Source organism: Sorex araneus, chromosome 4 (assembly GCF_027595985.1).
Source record: "Sorex araneus isolate mSorAra2 chromosome 4, mSorAra2.pri, whole genome shotgun sequence".
In the NCBI taxonomy this organism is placed as follows: Eukaryota; Metazoa; Chordata; class Mammalia; order Eulipotyphla; family Soricidae; genus Sorex; species Sorex araneus.
Window position 1 is genome coordinate 40047096 of NC_073305.1, and position 16280 is coordinate 40063375.

General features: G+C 47.2%; 1 protein-coding gene across 3 annotated transcripts in view; it reads left to right on the top strand.

Annotated features, from left to right (window-relative positions):
- Positions 1–16280, top strand: part of TRAK1 (trafficking kinesin protein 1) — a 123801-nt gene that overhangs the window by 38150 nt on the left and 69371 nt on the right. The gene's annotated exons all lie outside the window — the stretch shown is intronic.

Sequence of the window (16280 nt, forward strand, 5' to 3'; positions counted from 1 at the left end):
CTGAAGGCCCTCGCTTTCACGGTGTAATTGGGACCACAGAGTAATTGGGCAGAATCTTTAGGGAGTTCCTAGAGAAATAACCTCATCCCATCCCTATATAACGTCTCCAGTTTGGGCAAGGCTAGTTTTGTTCCTAAGGAAAAGGAGGCACCACACTAAACATAGCATAGCATCCTCCTCCAGCTTCTAAAATACTTTTTGCTAGGAGATTTTGAACAGGCAGTGTGGCTAAATTTTGCTTTCAGTTATATATTTAAAAGAGGGAGGAGACAGTGAGCCGAGCAGTGGGTAACTTAAATTTTAATAAAACCGGAGACCCAGCGTGAACCCAGGGCAGAGACTCTGAAAGGTCTCAGAGCATGGGTGCATCCCAGTCTTAGCTTAATTCTGGATTGTCCTCTGAGGTGCTTAAGGAAAAGTAGGTGTTTGGGAGGGAAGGGGGTGGCCCAGGGGTAGAACATATGCATGCCTCCCTTGGGTGTGTGAGGGCTTGGATTTGAACTTGGGTACTATGGGAAAAAAATTAATAATGAAGAAAATTCGGTGTTTTGCCAGGGGTTGACGCTGAACTTAACGATAGCACCTTATTATACTAGATTATATGTCATTTTGGAATATCCTTGGGAAACCACAGAGGCCCACAGGGGGTCATATGCCCCTAGTTGAGAAGGGCTGCTCCAGAAAAAGGCTTTCAAACAGGGGTCCTAAGACCCCCCCCCCCCCCCGCCAGAAGGATCTGCAGAGAGAAATGTGAGCCCTGGAGTTTGTAAAGATGGGGGAGGGGTAGAAAGATATCTTTCTTTTTATTGATTTTAATTGAGACTTCACATTTCCTTTTAATAAGATCGTAGGAAACGAAGCACAGGATATTAGCGGGCCTGTGACTCACGGCAGAACTCGTGACACGGAGCAGGGGAGCAGCTACTTGAAGGACCCTCTGTACCCGCCTGGTGGTCAGAGGTGCTGCTGGCTCTCCCGAGGAGAGCACCTGTGCCCAGTCGGGCTGGCAGAGTGAGAGCAGGCTCCGGCCCAGCCCTGCTCTGCAAACTCTGTGCTCAGTGAGGCTCTGTTTGGTTTGTTGACAGGGGTTGCCTGGGTGACGCCGTGACTCACTGGAATGTGGGGTGTGGGTGGACGCCCTCACCCAGGTCTCGATGTGGGTCCATTTCTCCTCTGCTGAGGGCAGTGGTTCTCAGGAGGGTGGGTCCAAGGGTCAAGGGTGCCCCTGGGGTTTTATGGTCTGCTTCCGCAGGGCCCTCACCTCACCTGCACCCAGGCGGCTGCCATGGGCACTGGGATGTGTGAAAACTCAGCTCCCAGCCCTCCCCTTGCCTCCCTGGGCTGGAAAAAACTGTGTTTTACCCCTTAATACTGATTCTCTCTCTGGCCTTCTGAGAAGAGACAAGAAAGCCGTGGGGTGGGTTGGGATGTGGCTCAGAGGTAGAGCATTTGTCTTATAATTGGGGTCCCTGGCACCAAAAAAAAAAAGGAAAGAAAGAAAGAAAGAAAATAAAGAAAAGGGAGAAAGAGAGAAAGAGAGAGAAAGGAAGGAAGGAAAGAAGAAAGAAAGAAAGAAAGAAAGAAAGAAAGAAAGAAAGAAAGAAAGAAAGAAAGGAAGGAAGGAAGGAGAAAGAAAGAAAGGAAGGAAGGAAGGAGAAAGAAAGAAAGAAAGAAAGATAGAAAGAAAGAAAGAAAGAAAGAAAGAGAGAAAGAAAAGAGAAAGAAAGCAAGCTCTAGGTATCTACTCTTACCAGCTGGTAAAATGACCATTTCAGAGGTTTTGGCGTTTCCCAGTCAGATGGACTATTGATGGCTTGAGTTTAAGAAGCAGAGAAAATGAAAAGGCCCCCCAAATGTGTCATTGAACTTGGGGTTCGATGACCTAGAAGAAAGGAAAAATGGCCAAACTTTGGCACTTACTACATGCCAGGCATGAGTTTTTGTTGTTTGTGGGGGTGGTTGGGTGGGGGGGGGCAGTAAGTTGGACCACACCTGGCAGTGCTCACGGGCTAATCCTGGCTCTGTGCTTAGAAGTCTCTCCTGGCGCCACTAGGGAACCATATGTGGTACTAGGGATTGAACCCAGATCAACAGTCTGAGCTTCCTGCGAGCATTGAACGTCTTGTCAGTCCCCAGAGAAGACGTTCAATGCTCACAAGAAGCTCATTTCACGGTGGGAGTGACCGCTGAGTTCAGCAGCCTTGCTGTCTGTCTCCATTCTGCAGAGGAGGAGACTGAGGCTAGAGGAAGTTAAGGAATTGGGCCCAAGTCACATACCTCATCAGATGGGGCTGGAGTGAGTTTTATTCATTTATTTATTTATTTTAATTTTTTATTATTGAATCACCGTGAGGTACAGTTACAAACTTAGGAACTTTCATGTTTGCATTTCAGTCAGACAGTGATTGTTTACATCCCTCCACCAGTGCCCATTCTCCTCCACCACCAGTGTTCCCAGCATCCCTCCCATGGGGTGAGTTTTAAACCTTGGTCGTCTGGCCTGGCTGTCATCATCCCTCATAATCCTGACTCAGACACACATATAATTTTGGTGTCAGAATAAGGCTCATTTGCTAGTAAGGGAGGAAAAGGCAGGCCATCAGCTTCAGAATATGTCAGTTGTTCACTCATAAAATTCACGTCTAAAATGTTGAACGTCCACTAATTTTCCCCCTTGAGGTCACTGTCCCACACAAAACTTAACTTGATGTAACTCAGTCTCCAGACAAAGGTCTTCTCTGCTCTGTTTGGGATAGAAATGACTGTGGTGGCGGTGACGAGGTGTGGGCTACACTTTTCTAGTCCTCTGCTTCCACAGGCCAGGCCCCAGACACCGAGAATGCTGTCTTGGCGTGTCTTACTGCTCCTCTCTAGGGTGCTCTGTGTCACTTTGGGGTTCATGAACCTTGGTGGACGAGAAAAACTCTGCATATGAGCTGTAGACCCCTTCTGCCTCTGAGTTACCTGGAACCGCCTTTTTCCTAAGGAGAACAGAAGGCCATGAAACATAAAATAAGAGTTTGCAGACATCCATCCGGTATTTGCTCTCACTGGAAAGCAGCATCGATGAATCACATCTATCCAATGAATACTTGCCAGTGCATGTTTTTTGAAACACCTGTTATTCACCTGTAGTCTTGTGTTATCTTGTTTTGAGTTCCGGCTGAGGTGTTTTACCTAAGAAGTGAAACCGTCTCATGCCTGGGTTTGTTGATCTTCTTCGTGACATAACTGGGACTTTGCACTGGGTTGGGCCGCGCCCTGTGCTCTGCAGCCTGCAGAATCGACCCCCAAGCTAAAGTGGGAGGAACCAGCAGAGTCTGGGAAAATGCATATTAAACTCACACCCTGTGCCTGTGTAATTTTTTTTTGAAATTTAATTTGATGCCCAAATTAAAGACCACTTCATCTAGTGCAACCTTGATTGTAAGAGATGAAGTCACTGGGGTCGAGTGCCAAGTGACTCCGGATCTGCCGTGAATGGGGCCAGGGATCCCGTGTGGACCTCACTCATCTTCAGGCGGCTCACTGAGCTGAGCCAATCAAAGCGCGACTGACGATGGATATCACACCCCTGTTTCCACCTTTGCTCGGTTACTTGTATCCACACGGTCACAGGATTTCATGGGTTCTGCCAGGAACCTCCTTAGCATGCAACTCGGGTGTCTAGTTCTCTTGTCAGAAGTGCCGGGGCAAGGAGTGTTCACACACCAACAGCCTTTTGGAACTGTTTCCTGCTGTGACTCTTGGTTCTTGGTAAACGCATTTTCTTTCCCCGGCTTGAATGTGGACACTGGTCAGTTGTCTACCTTGGATCTCTCCCTGCCACCTCCCTTTGTTGATAGCATCTCCTGCACACTTGTGTGCACTTGCCCGTCACACCCCGCATCTCTCCCACCCCCCCACCTCCGCCCGGCTTCCTAGAGACCCTTTCCCATCCACCCCTCCCATTCTTAGAGCTGCTTTCTCCCTCATCTGCATTGCACTGGAGCTGGGTTTGGGAACCTGTTAGGACCACAAGGAAGTTGGGTCAGTTGGGTGTTTTTGGGTTTTGGGTTGTTTTTTTTTTTTTTTTTTTTTTTTTTGCTTTTTGGGTCACATCTGGCAATGCAGAGTGGTTACTCCGGGCTCTGCACTCAGGAATCACCCCTGGTCGTGCTCAGAGGACCATATGGGATGCTGGGAATCAAACCTGGGTCAGCCGCATGCAAGGCAAACGCCCTACCCGCCTACCCGCTGTGCTATTGCTCCAGCCCCAGTTGGGTGTTTTTGTTTTTGGTTTTTTTAGTTGATGATTTTCTAAAAAGCACTGTGATCGTGTGGCATTGTGAGACTTCATTTTTGCTTTTTCTCAGTCGAAAGCTGTGCTTCTTCTCATCCCTCAGTGTCTGGTCTCTCAGTGAATGTCAAATCATTGAAAGGAGTTAGGTTTTAAAAATAGTATTTCTTCGGGTAATGAGAGTACGCTGATTTTAGCTAAGTTGGAAAATAAAGGCAAAAAGATGACTAACTTAGTAACCACTACTCATGGTTTGTGAGATGTTTCTATTTTTTTTCCCTCTGCCAAATGCGTGATATATGTGGGAACATAATGCTTTTTAAGTTAATGCTATATTTTGACCATTTCTCCATGACAGGAACGTGGTTGAAAAATGGAACTCTCACCATTATTTAATTTCTCATCATTTTAATCTAATATTGGCCCATCATTGGAAATTGAGGCTCCTTCAACCTTTTAATTTTTGGTTTTTGAGCCACACCCAGCAGCTATCATTTATGTTTATCCCAAACCCTGCTCATGTTAATTTTGCTTATTTAATAAAATCACCTGATTATTGCCTTTTGGGGCGGGGGGTCATTCTCATTGGAGAATCTTGCAGTGCTGGGGATTGAACCTGGGGCTCCTGCATGCAAAGCACGTGCTCCTCCCATTTGCCTGGACCCAAGGGCTTCTGGAACTTTTTCATCAGATACCATGTGGCTGGAACCTCCTCACATGGAAATATCTGTCTAATCAGTTCACCAATCACTGAAAATGTAGTTCTATAAATGGATACACTGGGCTTGAGAAGTGGTATTTTAAAGTCTCCTCAAATTGAATTCATAGATCCTATATTTCTTTAAATTAGTGCAGGGCTGGAGCAATAGCACAGCGGGTAGGGAGTTTGCCTTGCACTCACTGACCCAGGTCCAATTCCCAGCATCCTATATGGTCCCCTGAGTACCGCCAGGGGTAATTGCTGAGCACAGAGCCAGGAGTAACCTCTGTGCATCGCTGGGTGTGACCCAAAAGGCAAAAAAAAGAAAAACTAAATTAGTGCGATAAAAAATGGCTTACTCTTGGTTAGCTTATGCTGAGTCATGAAATTAATAGGAAATTGATAGGAAACTTGATGACTAAATATAAGAGTGAGCTATAGGGAATTACTCCCTAATGCGCTAAGAGTTATAAACACCGTGATGTGTCTCTCCATCAGAATACGTGGTGGAGAGCGGCAGATGAATAGTTGCCTCATTGTTGGGTTCAGAATTATTTGGGGGCTTCATCTTTAATGTCTGCTGGATGGTTTGCTGGGGATGGGGGTTCATGACAAATAAAAGAGGTGCTCAAGGAGTGATTTTGTTGTTCGGTTGGCTTTTTGTTTGCTTGGGTTTTAGGCCACGACAGGCCATGCTCGGGGCATGCTCCTGGTTCTAGACTCAGGAATTACTCCTGGTGGTGCCTGGGGGATCCTGTGGGGTGCCGGGGATCTAACCTGGGTCGGCCACATGCCCTTCCAGCTGTACTGTTGCCCCAGCCCCTCCGTTGACCATTTTAAAAAGTTTCAGACACTTTTAGTCATCCCAGAGGTCCTTGGAGGTGGAGATTGTTCTGATTTCCTTGGCCAGGGTTGGGAGTGACTCTGCATTGCCCACCCAGGGTGAGGCAGGAGCGTGAAAAGCAGGGCTTGAGGCCAGCCCCACCAGCCCCATCTCTCCCATAGCGGGATCCCCCGAGTGCACCCCAGGCCCTTGCTTTCTTCTCTTATGGTGTAGAAAAGCCTGGCTGCCTATGAGAAGCTAAAAAAGGAGAGTTTCTGTCTGCCCATCACCGTCTCTTCTGTAACCAGTTTCTCTCATTTTTAAGACACTCAGCCACGCAATCGCAATATGTAGAAGTAGTTGCCTCAAAATACCAAATTTGCTAAGAAGTCCGAACACTTCTTAGCAATGTTTTCCTAAAGAATACCTGAGAAATATTGTTTTACCTTTTTCTTAGCTTATACAGGTTGTTGTTATCCATTAATGAATGTCTAAGGTTTATGTGAGTATGGTAAATTTTTTTTCTAGAATGTTAATATTTTTTCATCTAATTTTTAAATTTTCATTAAAGAGATAAAAACTTCACTACTCCTTCTTACAGCCCTGAATCCTTTCTTCCATCTTCTTTCCTCTTCCCCTATGTAACCTTAGTTCCATGGTCTGTATCCTTCAGTTTATTCTTTTAAATTTTTTTGTTCTTTTATTAATTTTTTTGCCATACATTACAAATATGGGTAAAATCATTCAAAACCAGTCATTTGCTTTCTGACTTGGTTTGCTTCTCATGGTCTCTTGAGTTCTTGGTATTTTATTGCAAATGTCAAATTCTCATTTTTTAATAGTGGAATAGTATTCTATTGTGTATATACTAGATATCCTTTATCCATCATCTTTTGATGTACTACAGTTGCTTCCGTATCTTATTAGTTGTAAATAATGCTGCAAAAAAACAATGGAATAGAGATCACTTTTTGTGTTTATGTCTTCATGTTCTGGAGGTAGATACTCAGAAGTGGAATTACTGGATCATGTGGTGGCTTTCTGTTTAGCTTCTTTTTTGTTTTTGTTTTGGGGCCACCCCCATTAGTGGTTAGGGGCTATTCCTGGTTCTATAATGAAAAATAACCCTTCGAATTGCTTAGGGGCCATACATAGCACCAGAAATTCAGACGAGGGCCAGCTGCATGCAAGCCAAGTGCTTTCCCTCCAGAACTATGCCACCAGCCCTTATATTCAGCTATAGTGATTTCCAACATGGTTGCCACGATGTTTTTTTCACCAGCACTATGGTTTTGGCGTGGCTCCCCCAATAATCGGTGATGATAAGCATCTGTGCCTATTGGCCATCTGGTTGTCCTCTTTGGAGAAATGCCTATTCATATCTTCTGCCCATTTTTTAATTAGGTGGCTTTTTTTTTTTTCAGATTATTTTGATTCAAAGTGTTATCAAGAAGCTGACTGCAACTTTTTTTTTTTTTTTTTTGGCAGCGGGCATAGGGGAGCACACCCGGCATCATACAGGGCTTACTCCTGGCTCTGTGCTCAGGGCTCACTTCTAGCAGGTTCGGGGAACCATAGGCCATACCAGGGACCAAATTTGGGAAGACCTCATGCAAGGCAAGTCCCCTACCTGCTGTACTGTGGCACAGGCCCCGCAACTTAGACTTTTTGCCAGGGGCAGCTTCATGAGAGAGAGAGGTACAGCCTGATGTCTGTAGAAGTTCCATTAGAATTGAGAGAGACTGCTCATTCTTGGCTGGGCGGTGGGGGGGCGAGAGGGGGTGGGATCAGATGAGGGCTAGTCAGCTTCTAATGGTACCTGGTTTCCTGGGGAAGCAAAGGAGTAGAACCCCAGTAGAGGTCTTATCTTATTCCCTTCTGAGTTAGACATGTGACCATGGGCAACTCGTAGAATCTCTTTGCAATGCAGTTCCTCTTTCCCGAACTTGACATAAACATTTTCTGTGATTCTCTGTAACAGGACTGGAGAATTCTTCACTCTCTATCCTTAAAGCTCCGTGATGAACTTTTTATTATATCTTGTTTGTTTAGTGACATTTTCACTTTGGCAGGGCTTTTTATTTATTTTTTTATTTTGTGCCAGGGATTAAACTCGGAGCCTCACCCAGGCAAGACAAAACAAATGCTGTACCACTGAGCCAAAGCCAACCCTTTACTTGGCTTTAAAATTTGTACTTTGCCTTTTTAAATGATGGTGCTATTAAATTGTTTTTCAGGTGACAATTGTAGGGATAATGTTTATTTTAATTCTTCACTTAAGTCTCTAAGCATGTTTTGTATCACCTCGAACTTTACTGTGATTGGCAGTTCTGTGTGCCGATCACCTGAACCCCTTCCTTACTCGGGGCCTCTCCTGTCCCAAGGCTGAAGTAAGGAATCTGGTCTTCTGTTGAAAGGCGCCAGGTGAATGTGGCTAACTAGCTTTCGGGTATTTCGTATTGGGACCTGGAGCCATAGCACAGCAGGTAGGGTGTTTGCCTTGCATGCGGCCGACCCGGGTTTGATTCCTTCATCCCTCTCGGAGAGCCAGGCAAGCTACCGAGAGTATCCCGCCCCCACGGCAGAGCCTGGCAAGCTCCCTGTGGCGTATTCGATATGCCAAAAACAGTAACAACAAGTCTCACAATGGAGACGTTACTGGTGCCCACTTGGGCAAATTGATGAACAATGGGACAGTTGTCACTGACAACAGTGACAGTGATACAGTGACAGAACTTTCTCATTAAAACCTGGAGACGTGAAAGCCAAAACTTCTAAAAGATTGAAATTGATAAAAAATAAAGAAATGCATATTTATTGAATAAATGTCACAAGTGCAGAGCTTGTAGTTGCCTCATATTTAAATGGGCCAACGTCCTGAGCCTGGTGCCTGACATTAAATAGGCACTTAAGACATGCTTCTTCTGGACCAGAGAAATAGTACTGGGATTAAAGACTCCAGTTCAATTCCTTGAATTCCAAGCCCCGCACCCCCACTCCATTGTCAGGAGTGACCCCTAAGAGTCAGGAGTAAGCCCTGAGAATTGCCAAATATGGCCCCAAACCTCACCCTGCCTCCAAACAAAAAGTGAAAAAAAAAAGTATTTCTTCAACAAGAGAAAATACAAATGACACATTTTTAATTTAAACGACAAGTTTTCCTCTACTCTTCCTTGGTAAAGGCAAAACAAACAGTAAAACCCCAGTATAGATTATAGTGGCCGTTTTATTCACTGTTACCTTCCAAAGATTGCTTTCATCTAATTAAAATCCTACCGAAAACAGAGCCCTCATAGTATATACTGAGCCTGTGCCATTTAAATGACTAAATAAACACAGCACAGTCTTTCTGAAGAGGGAGGTCAAGAGTACTGTTTTTGTGTTTTCAGTTTTTATGTCACACCTGGCAGTGCTCAAGGCTCATTCCTGGCTCTGTGTCCTGGGATCACTCCTTGCAGTGCCCAGGGGACCGTATGGAGCACCAAGAATGGAACCTCATGCAAGGCAGAGTCCCTACCCAATGTACTAGGTCTCTGACCCAACCAATAGTTTTGTGAGATGGTCATCTAAGAGAAAATGTAGTGTGTGTGTGTGTGTGTGTGTGTGAGACGGGGGTGGGGGGAAGGGTTATGTGTATGTGTGTGGGTGTGTGAACACATGTGTATGCACGCATGCGTGTGTATATGTGTGTGCTTGTGTATATGTGTGCATGCACGGGTGCGAGGGTGTGTGTGTGTGTGTGTGTGTGTGTGTGTGTGTGTGTGTGTGTGTGTGTGTGTGTGCACATGCATAGAGTATCGAAGAATCTGTTCCCACCCAGGCATGATGTGTGCTGTGAGGAGCTGAACGGAGGAAAGCTAAACTAGGGATTATAGTGGAGGCCGTCTCTAGGAGCTGGTGACATGTAGCTGCATGCCAGTCTGCCCTGCTCCCCTGGAGCCCTCGGCACAGAGTCTGGTGAGCCGGGCAACCACCAGTGGTCAGATCATCCAAAGAGGCAGATCTGACCCGCAAGGCCTGTGGCTTTACTTTGTCGCCTGCCACCTTTCATTGTGGCTCATCAAACCGGAGCTCTGTTGAGTCTCTCTCCTCCGGAGAGCAGGAACCGCTTGGCAGGCAGCTCTGTACAGACTGACCGATTTGCTCGTCCCGTTAATCCCGCGTGTTGAACAAAGCGGGAACAGCCTCGGTGGGGACAGCCGTGACAGCTCAGCTTGCTCGCCACCTATCCCCCTGGGTGATGGGCTCCAGCCGCAGTGGTGCGGGGTCATGGTGGGAGTGGAATGGGAAGCTCAGTGGTCAGGGTCTGGAAGCCTGTGCCATCTTTGCCCTCCTCTTGGCCCCAGGGCTGAAATGATGACGGGATGCCTGGACCCTGCATCCTTCTATGCATGAGTGACTGGGCTAAGGACCAACTCAAGGCCAGGCCCCTGATTTCTGCTGCCTGCCCGCTTCCGGATGTGTTCCCCAAAAGCCAGCCTTTGTTCTGTCTGTCTCCACCTCCTCCCTGGAGGTGAGGTGGGTACCCACTTTTCCTGCGCCTGAAACGAGGTGGAGCTGGCTGGGAGGGGGGAGGGGGTTAGCTGACAGCAAGCTGTTCCTTCGCAGCCTGCCTTCTGCCACAGGAGCTCGGTGACTGGCAGGGGGAATGCTTAAAAAAAGAAAAAAGAAAAAACAATCCGGGAGAGACCGCAGAAGCCTCCTGCTCATTAATTCTCTGTGGCAAGTGGCAGGAAGACCTGCTCTCAGGGCCCTATGTCACGGCCCCTCGGGGGTGGAGGGTTGGGAAGCCCTCCTTGGGGCATCTCCCTTTCCGACTTTGGGTCCTGGCTGCGCTGGGGTGGCACCTAGCAGGCCGGCCGAGGTTCCTGAGGGGGGCGGTCTGGAAGCTGGGAGCTGGTTCCCGAGGGTTCGGGACTCCTGAATGGTTCTGCTTCAGAGCAGGACAGAGAAGCGCAGGAACTTTCCTGTACTGATCTGCACCTGCTTGTTCAGTTGACTGAGGCAGGGGCCAGGGCTGGGCCTGTGCCCATCACCTGTAGGGGGTCGCAGGGAAGGTGACACAGATACCCCAACGCAAGATCTGTGAGGTCTGAGACTCTTGGGTGTCAAACTCATCACTGCGTTATTAGTCATTTAATCATCTGAAGTGGTTATTGTTTTGATTGCATTATGTCTAATACAGCACATGTATAAAATTATATATAGACCCATTCATATATATATAAGGACTAGAGCGATAGCACGGCAGGTAGGGCGTTTGCCTTGCGCAGGGCCAACCTGGGTTCGATTACTCCGTCCCTCTCAGAGAGCCCGGAAAGCTACCAAGAGTATCTCGCCCGCACGGCAGAGACTAGCAAGCTACCCACGGTGTATTGGATATGCCTAAAACAGTAACAAGCCTCACAATGGAGACGTTACTGGTGCCCGCTTGAGCAAATAGATGAACAACAGGAGGACAGTGCTACAGTGCTATAGGCCCATTCATATGCTCACTTGACAACTAAGAGGAAACTTAGAAGTTTGATTAAATTTTTTAAAGTACTTGAACTTGACCCCAAGTGTATTTAATTTGGTTTGGGGACCGCTTCTGGTACTACTCAGGAGGTTGCTTGGGGCAGTGTTCCAGGGGACTCCAGGGTAGCCCCCGGGCCTCATGCGTGCATCTGTTGAGCTCTCTCTGGCCCTGTTACGTGCTCTTGCTCACAACAGAGCAGAATTTACTCCTCCTCAGACCTGGGCATCGTTCGTGGCCACCATCAGACCTTCCTGTTCTTGACCTGCCTCATCATTACCTATCCAGTGGCCTATTCAGAGCCACCTGACTTGGAAAACTGTTCATACTCTGTTTTATAAAAGGCGTTAGTGGCAGAAACAGAACAGTCATGCACACCCACCCTCCCCTGTGCCTTAAAATAGATAAAACATTTATTCCTATTATATTCCTCATTCCTTACAGATCAGTTGCTTTGTTCACTCGGTTGCCCCTTTTCTGTTTGCGAGTCATTGGTATTCATAGTGGCTTGTTCCCTCTAACTTTGGTAAACTGTATTCTCTGTCCTTGTTCAGATGGTCATAGCGTGGTCCACCTCTTAGCCTGTTTCTCTGCCTTAGCACTTCAACCCCAAAACTTTACAGTGCTCTGGGCATTCCTGCAGCCAGATGTTGCTGGCCAGTTTTGATTTTTCCTGTTCCATGGCATGGGATACACACACACACACACACACACACACACACACACACACACACACACACACACCCCTCTTGGAGAACCCAGCAAGCTACCGAGAGTATCCCGCCCACATGGGCAGAGCCTGGCAAGCTATCTGTGGCATATTCGATATGCCAAAACAGTAACAATAGGTCTCATTCCCCTGACCCTGAAAGAGCCTCCAGTCATTGGAAATACGAGTAAGGAGAGGCTGCTAAAATTTCAGGGCTGAGAGGAATAGAGACATTACTGTTGCCCGCTCAAGTAAATCAACAAACAACGGAAAGACAGTGACAGTGACAGTGATGGCATGGGATGAGCCTTGCTCCAAGGAGCCCCCTTAACTTGTAACCCAGACCTGAGCATCAGACCTTGACATGCTGGTGATGGGTCCAGGGGCAGCCCTTTGGGCCACTTTCTTGACTAGTATTTCTTGCCAATTCCACAGAGTCACGTTGTTGTGTTCAATTTAGCTTTTACTTTCTAGATCATTTTAATTTTTGTTCTTAGAATTATATATTCCTCTGGGCACTGCCAATGTGGTCCCCCCACACCTCTTTGTTTTGTTTTGAGTGTCCCAAGCAGTGCTCCTAGATCTGTGGACATGCCCAGTTATACTCAGCCCAGTGCTACCCTGGGGGTCAGCAGGGCCATCTAGGAAGCTCTGGGGATTCCACCCTGGGGCATCTTGCATGCCAGCATGTACTCCAGCCTTTTGAGCTAGCTCCCCATGCCCAGTGGGATTTCCTTTTTTTTTTTCAGTCTCCCTTACAGCCCTCATTTTATTTTCCTGCCAAATTTCATTTGTAAGTCATTCTTGGATATTCTCTTAATTACTGATGTTATGAACAAAGCTTTGGTGGACACTATATCCAGAGGCTGGTTCATCCTGGATGCAACTTAAACTTTCTGAGCCACTTTCCATCATGGGCACAATGAGTGGGCAGAATCAGGTAATGAGGATCCCAAGGGTGAATCAGCTATTTGGTCCCCAAAGCATATCCTAAATGGCACAGGACAGAGGGATGGCAGCGGGGCTTCAGTGAGGCTGCTTGGGGACCTTTCCCTGTCCCTGACTCTCCCGCAAGGACCTTGTTTGTGCAGCTGCAGGAAGTCTGGACCCAGGCAGGGTGGCGACACTCGGGAGAGGCTGAGGAATTAGAGGACAGAGTAGAGTTTAAGGCGGGGACACTGGATTTGAATTCCAGAGCCTTCCCTGCAGGCCGGAGTCCAGTGGTTACAGAAATGAGCCTATAAAATGGGAATTTTGGTGTCAATGTTGGTTTGAAAGTCACCCATAAGTGATGCTGTTCCTTGGTATTGATTTACACCCTTTCTTTTTCTTTCTTCCCCATTTTCTCCAAAGAATCTCTGGGTTATGCGCCGTCTTTGGACTTGATGTCAGTGGTGTTCGGGAGGGCTTTACTCTTCAGAGATGTTCCCTTCCCCCTAGGCTCCCCCTGCTTCTCGGCCTGTGATCTCGCTGCCTTTCAATCCACAATGCTGGGAAAAGCTGATGAATGGCATTTCTACCTCATTTCCCTAATTATTGCTTAGAAAAACAGCACTCTTCCTAATTGTTCATACTGGCTTTTTTTTTTTCTTTCACAGAACTAAAGTGATGAGATGGTTGTAACCAACATTTATTACAAACCCAACTTTGTCCCCGGGAACTGTGCTAAGTGCTCGGCCCTGTATCAATCAGTAAAGACTTGCCCTGTCTATGTGGCAGGTATCTTAATCAGCCATTTAGAAGATAAGACACAGGTGTCTAAGAAGGTCAGTGAGGAGTCAGTGAGAAGGCTAATGAGGAGTCCTGACCAGACCTCAGGCCATTGGACTCCAAAAGCCTGGCTCTGAACCACTAAATGAAATGTGTCCTGTCATTCATTCTTTTTCAGTCCTTTACCCTCGATCCATCCATCTTTTTATCCAGCCATCCATTGTCTGCCCATATATTCATTATTTTCCATTTGTTCCTGGTGATGTAATATGCATAAAATACTTACATTCAGAGCACTGTAAGATAAACGTGCAAATACTTATGTTACTAGGGGATTTATTTCCTTATCTTTCTGCAATATTTGCAAAGTTTGCAAATCCTGTTCCTTTCTTCCCTCATTTTCAAATCCACAGATGAATTCCTCTGTGACCAACATTGACTTGGCCCTGTTGAGCATGCTGATATTTGAGGCATCTGTTAACTGTTCATTGGTTGTGGGGGATTTTGGTTGGTTGGTTGTTTTTTGAGGCCTATAGTCATCGTTACCTGGGAACAATGTTCAATCAAAGGTGAAGAAATATTTAGGTAATGTTATTCAGAATCCATTGTAACAGGAATTAAAAGGATTGCTCACTTTTAAACAGATGTCATAGAACATTTATCATGTAGGGCAGAGATTAAGTAAGTGAGAACCGGCCCAGGGGATAATTCACTAGTCAGGGGTACCTGTGCTGGGGACCTGAGGTCAAGCCTCAGTGCCACATGATCCCCAGGGCATACTGGCAGGTATGATCCCAGAGGCTCTGAGCCTCACAGGGGTGACCCTGGTGGCTCAGGGTACTACAGGCCCTGAGCCACTTTGCATCCTTGAGCCCTAGCATTGAACCACCCAATGGACTATTGCCAAGAGTGCCTCCCAGACCCCTGAGCACTGCTTGGAAATAAAAAGTATAGTAAGGTGAATTTAAAATTTTCAAAGTAAGTAGGGAAAAGAACTTCTACTTGGAGTTGGGTTGGGTAGGAAGAAGGGCAGGCTGTGGGTCACAGGGATGGGGGACAGCCAAGGACAGTGTGGCCAGATGCAGTACTTTTCCCTTGCCCCCGTATTTTCTGAACTTTCCCGGAAGCTTGCTTTTAATCTGAGCCAAAATTCATTACAGACTGTTTACCACTGGAGCCAAAATTCATCACCAACTGCCTTTCACTTTCTTTTCCCTTTCTCAGACTTGCTGTCCCATGACTTGCGTGCTACAGAGGCAGGACAGCATATTACAGTAGTAGGGTGGGCTCCATTCTTGCATTGCCCTAGGGATGGGGTTCATTCTTGCATTGCAGTTGGAGGTTGCCTCCATTCTTACACTGCAGCAGGGGGTGGGGTCTGTCCTTGCACCTGCTGGCAGGTGGGAAGCCTGCAGGTAGCTTCTCTGGTGGCCACGGAAGCTGGGCTGTGAAAGAGCCAGGCAAGGGCCCTAGGGAGCAGGCACAGGTCTAGAGCACAGTTAGGGGACAGGAAGCCAGCTTTGGGGACAGGGGAGGGGATCTTCAATACTCCACGTGGATCTTTGACTTCCTGTCATTTAGAAGGGTGGACATAGCATCGAATTCTGTCCAAGATTTGACGTGTTGGTATGAGTATGTGTTCATTCACCCCTGGATATGTGTTCAGTCACCCTGACTGGAACCCACACACACTCCACGTATCTAACCCCTGTCCTCCTTCCCTCCCTTCTTCACCTGTCCAGCCTGTGGAAGAACCTTGATCTTGAAAGTGTAGTCTGGCAACCAGTGGTAGCATGGCATCAAATGGAAATTAAAGGAATGGTGTCCCTTTTGTTTGGTTGGTTTTTTTGGTCACTCCTGGCTCTACATTCAGGAATTACTCCCGGGTTCTAGAAGGACCATATGGGGTCCTGGGGCTCTAACCGGGGTTGGCTGCGTGCAAGGCAAGCACCTTACCTGCTGTGCTATACTATCGACCCGGCTTCCAAGTGCAGCATCTTGAGCCTGTGGGTGAGCATTAAGAGCTGTGTGTGATTGCCACGCACAGTCAGCCGGGGAGGGCCTGGTCTAGCAGAGCCTCTTTACTCTGAAGCGTATTAACTGAGGCATCAGAGGTCTTTTGAAGAATAAAGGAAATGGTTTTTTTCAGGTTGGCCCTCCGAGGTGCAGTAAAGAGACCTTCCACTGTTCCTTATTTGCAGATGAGACAATCATGAGGTGAAGGGAACCAGGCCACGGGGCCGGTGCAAATGCCAGCAGTAGTGCTTGCACTTGTCCAACAGGTCTGTGAGGCTTCGCAGCTCCTTTACGCTGAGGGTAGTGCTTTTCAGCCCACTGAAGCTTTTCCCATGCACAGGCCTGGAGACACTTTTGGATGTCGCTTTTGTGGGGAGGGAGAGGGGAGTTGGCAGGTATGTTGTGGGGAGGCAACGCCAGGGACTCTGCTAACCTGTGCTAAATGCCTGGGAAGCCCCGCAGGAAAGAATCGTCTGAGCGCTCAGTAGCTGAGGCCCAGAGCCCAGCACTATCCAGGAAAGGGGGGGG